The following is a 5302-nucleotide window of genomic DNA, read 5'->3' on the forward strand; positions in this document are numbered from 1 at the left end:
CACGCGCCCTATAGCAAAAACCTCTACAAAAAAAGAAAAGAAGATCTAGATATATGTCTAGATATATGAATAAAGCCTTTCATTTTTCCCTCTCTCGATTTAACTGAAAGGTTTTTCTTTGTTTTTGTTTTTGAGTGATTTTTTTTTTCTATAAGCCACTCGTGCTCAACAGAGAGACAGAGAAAGTGAGAAATCACCCCCTGAGGGGTGACTACACCACAGTCCCTATTCCTCCAGTCTCCTCTTGAGATTTTTGGGCATGCACTCACGTCTAGCGTGAGTTTCAAGCCATCCGGTTGATCATGTGGGATTGACTTTAACTATTATGCCACCTGCTGGTCACAAAAGATTTTTGAATTTTAGTACACAGAAAAAAAATCTCAAAACGGCAAGTCAAAATTTTAAATCAAGTACAATCTTCATTATACTTCAGGATCTTTTCTTTCTTTCTTTTTTTTTTTTTTTTTTGAGAAGGTTTTTGCTATAGGGTGCGGTGCGTGTGCTTGCCAGAAAGACAGAGAGAGATAGAAAGCAAGAAATCACCGCCTAGGGGGGATGGCCACACTGCAATCCCTTCTCTTCCATTTTCCTCTCGGGATCCCAGGCACGCACTCACATGCGCCTGGTCTGAGTTTAAGCCACTGGGTCTGGGACTCAAACCGTGGTCGACTACATGGGAGTCCAGCGACATAGCCATTACACCAACTGCAGGTCCACATACTTCAGGATCTTTTTATACATAGTTCCTTTTCCAAAATGAGATAATATATATTTTTTTAAGAATTTAATATTTGGGGGGCCAGCAGGTGGCATGGTGGTTAAGGGCACTGACTCCCACATGGCTGAACACAGTTCAAGTCTCAGACCTGGCAGCTTGCTTTCTTACTTTCTGTTTCTCTCTCTCATTCTGTCCCTCTCTGGTCAAATTAAAATAAATAAATAAAATGAAGTAAAATAAAGTGATTTTTAAAAATTTAGTATTTTTATTTAAAATACAAAAATAAATAAAAATGATTTTATTTATTTATTTTTAATTAGACCAGAGAGAGAGAGGGAAAGTGAGAAAGCAAGCCACCAGGTCCAGGACTTGAACCGTGGTTGGTCATGTGAAAGGGAAAGCAAGAAAGCAAGCTGCCAGGTCCAAGACTCAAACCACAGTCAGCCATGTGGGAACCCAGCACCCTTAACTACCATACCATCTGCTGGTCCCCCTAATTAACTCTTAATAGGGAAGTGAATATAAAGTACTTAGGAAATAGAATACTGATTTGATCTGTGAGCTCTCAGCTAACTGAGTGAATCTTAGTATAAATCTCAAACTGTAAATTTACATATGTAAATAAAACACAGAATGTGGTAGATGCTGCTGCTTGGCAGGATACCACCACATGGGAGGCCTGGGTTCATTTACCAGCCTTTTTTTTGTTGTTGTTAAAAGAGAGTTTTTAGGGTATATAAAAAAAAACCCGGGGGAAGGGGAGGATGGCCACACTGCAATCCCTTCTTCTTCATTCTCCTCTTTTGGGCACACGCACACAAATGCCTGGCTTAAGTTTAACGCCACCAGGTCCAAGACTTGAACTGTGGTCAACTACGTGGGAGTCCATCAAGGTAACCATTACACCATCTGCTGGTCCCTTCCAGCCCCTCTTAAAGGTGTGCATCTGTGGTCCAGCTACTTGGAAGGCTAAGGTGAAAGGATTGTGACAGTGAGACCCTGTCTAAAAACAAACAAGGACCAGACCTATATCCTGGCAGTTAAAGGAAGCCAGATCCCACATAACCAACTGTGGTTAAAATCCTGACCCAGCGTCTTGAGAAACATACCCAAAATTCTGACAGGATGGAGAAACGGAGAAGGGACTGCAGTGTGACCATGCACTACTGAGGGGTGCTTTCTCCTTCTCCCTCTTTCTCTCTCTCTTTCTCTTGTCTCTTTCTGGTGAGTGCAAATACCTTCTGGCAACGTAAAACCAAATAAATAGATATAAAAATAGACCAAAAAACCCCACTACCACCCAAGCATGTACTCACATACACACACAAAGATTTCAAGTATTGATACCAAAACCACAGCTCCTAGATGAATGCTACAAGGAAAACAGTAAACCTTCAGAAAGAGGAGGAAAAAAAAAAAATTCTAGCAATGATATGTCACTAAGAGGTGACAGAGAGACTCAAGGTCTCAAAGCCTTCCAACTTAATGTCATTTTTTTAAAAAAATTGCAACATGCAGCCAAGACTTAGTCGCATGCATAATCCTAATTACTTAGGAGGCTGAGGCAGGAAGATCACAAGTTCGAGGTTAGCCTAAACAACAGTGAGAGCTTGTCTCTAAAAAAAAACAAACAATAAAATTAAATTAAATAAAAAATGTAAAATATCACATTTAACGTTAGTGGGCATGATGTTCAAAATTGCTAAAGAATTTCATGACATCTATTTCTAAAAGGAAAAATGCTGCAAAGTAAGTTTCTGATAATGCTAACATTACAATGGAGAAAAATTCTACTTCAAATATAACCTATAAACCCTCCCAGCCACCCACACTCCCCTCTCTCCTCAAAATTGCATCTTCAACACTATTAACACCATTCCAAATTGGAACCTGGGCAAAGTTGTGAGTGAATGCCAGACTAAACTAACTGGAAAAACAATCCTTCAGAATTGATGTCTGAAAACATTAGGTATGGTTTTTAATTTTTTTCTTTAAAAATATTTCTTTGCAAATGTTTTCAATAAAAGATAGTGTATTACCATAAAATAAAAGAACTCAGGGCCAGCCCCATAGCCTAGTGGTTAAAAGGGAGCCAGATCCCACATGGCCCACTTCAGTCTAAATCCCAGCCCTGGTGGCTAAAAATATACACCCGGTACAGGAGCATGCATGCCCCAAATCCTGACAGGATAAACAAATGGCGGTGGCATGGTCACAGAGCATTAGGGAATGCTTTCTCCCTTTCCCTCTCACTGGCAAGTACGCATACCCTCTGGAAATTAGAAAAGAGAACGTTCAAAACTTGTTATTTAGGAAACAAAAGTGTCATTTTGCATACAAATGACTATCCTGACATCAAAAATTATCTTGGATGAGATACTGTACAATTTGACAAATCATAGTGCAATATATATATATATAAAAAAAGCAACCCTCAACAAATCTACCCAGTCTATTCTTTTTTTTTTTTTTTTTTGGAGAGGTTTTTTGCTATAGGGCACATGCGCTCGCCAGACAGACAGAGAGAGATAGAGAGATAGAAAGCAAGAAATCACCCCCCAGGGGGGATGGCCACGTGCAATCCCCTCTCCTCCCTTCTCCTCTCGGGATCTTGGGCACGCACGCACACCTGACATGCGTTTTATTTATGTATTTATTTATTTTAATAATTATTTATTTAATTTTATTTATTCATTCATTTCATTTGACCAGAGAGAGAGAGAGGGAAAGTGAGAAAGCAAGCCACCAGGTCCAGGACTCGAACTGTGGTTGTCCACGTGGGCGTGTCCAGTGTCTTAACTACAGAGACATAGAGACAGAAAGCGAGAAATCGCCCCCCAGGGGGGATGGTCACGCCGCAATCCCTTCTCCTCCATTCTCCTCTCGAGATCTTGGGCACGCACGCACACACGCCCGGCGTGAGTTTTAAGCCACCGGGTCCGGGATACGAACCGCAGTCGACTACGTGGGAGTCCAGCGACATAACCATTACACTAACTGCTGGTTCCCACCCAGTCTATTCTTATAGATCAGTACTAAACAAGTTTTCCTTGCCATCACAACATGTACTCAGAGGCAAAAGGTATGAAAACACCACATTTTATAGCTCTCCTTCCTAAAATGGAGGCCAGCGGGTGGTGTGGCCATTAAAGGTGCTGGATTCCCACAGGGCAGACCATGGTTCAGTCTTTGATCTGGCAGCTTGCTTCCTTCCTCCCTTTCCCTTTCTTTCTGTCTCTCTCTAGTCAAATTTAAAAAATAATAATAACAAATGGAGTTAAATAAATAAATCTTTTTTCAAAAGAAGAAGCAAGGGACAGAAAAGAAAATTCAACCCATATAATGAAGCTATGCAAGATTTACAGAAAAGAAATTGGTGGGTTTTATTTTACAAGAGAATTCACAGTAGCATTGGCAGTTTTAAAGGATGCATTTAAAGTATTTAAGGGCTTTTACTAATTACTGAATAAAACAGAGCATTTTGTATTTGCCAACCTCTAGTAATAACAATAATTGTAGTATTCTACAATCTCTGATATACCTTTATTAAAAAAATAGTAATAATCTTCTGATCCTTAGAAGGTGGCAAACTTAAATGACTGCACCTTCTTCTTGAGCCTGGAATCCCTTTCCCTAATCCTCATGGGATAAGAAAGAAGTATTCTTGTTGACTCAGACTAACTCAGGAGCCTGGGAAAGGGCAAAGCAAGCTCAAATAATGTCACTAGAACTTGGACCTAGAAGCCAGCGCCAAGAAGGGTGGTATAACAACACAGTTTTGCTTCTACAAAATGTCTATCATTCTCTCCACTCTGGGCTGCCATCAAGTCACACAAACGCCACAAAGACTGGGAGAGGACAGTACAGTACTGCTATTCAGTTGTGTTAAGTAAGAGCAATTCACTTAATTACGCCAAGCGTCCGTTTCAGCCTGCTCCATCAGGAGGACCAGAGGGAGACTCTGGCCAGAAGGGTGAAAAGAAGAGCCGATATTGCTACGAAGTGCCACCCAGGCAGGGACGTAAATGGTGTCCCTTGTGACTCTCAGAACATCCAAATCGCTGCAATAAACAGCCAGGCCAACAGGACAACCTCTCCCGCGCTGGGGACAGTCCCAAGTCTGCAGACAAGTGTGGTCCCTGAGTATAGCCAGCTTTTCCTCTACAAAGTGGGAAATGGGGCGCTGGGCAACACTGACATAAAATCTGGACCTCCAGTACGTAGCTGTGTGAGAGTACGCCTAAGCAAAATGAGAAAACAAAAATAATCCTTCAAAACTGATGACTCAAAACATGCATGGCTCCCTCCTTTTATTTTTCTGTATTTGAGAAACCTATTTAATGGGGGAAAAAAAAAAAAAAACCTCAAAACTTATTATTTAGGGAAGAAAAGTCACTGTTGCATTCAAATGATAATCCTGACATCAAAAACTATTTTTGGAGGAGACAGAACATATTATGCAATTCTACAAGATAATTTCTAAAAGAGCAATCTTTAAAAAGAGCTCGAGCTCGCCCAAGCTACCTCACCAACACAGAAGCTAGGTTGCGTCCCCTCCACCCGCCGCTCCCAGACCACCTGCAA

General features: G+C 41.0%; 1 protein-coding gene across 1 annotated transcript in view; it reads right to left on the reverse strand.

Annotated features, from left to right (window-relative positions):
* Positions 1 to 5302, reverse strand: part of ZNF638 (zinc finger protein 638) — a gene marked incomplete in the record, with an annotated part of 146080 nt that overhangs the window by 140217 nt on the left and 561 nt on the right.

This window comes from Tupaia chinensis, unplaced genomic scaffold (assembly GCF_000334495.1).
Source record: "Tupaia chinensis unplaced genomic scaffold, TupChi_1.0 Scaffold000316_1, whole genome shotgun sequence".
In the NCBI taxonomy this organism is placed as follows: Eukaryota; Metazoa; Chordata; class Mammalia; order Scandentia; family Tupaiidae; genus Tupaia; species Tupaia belangeri.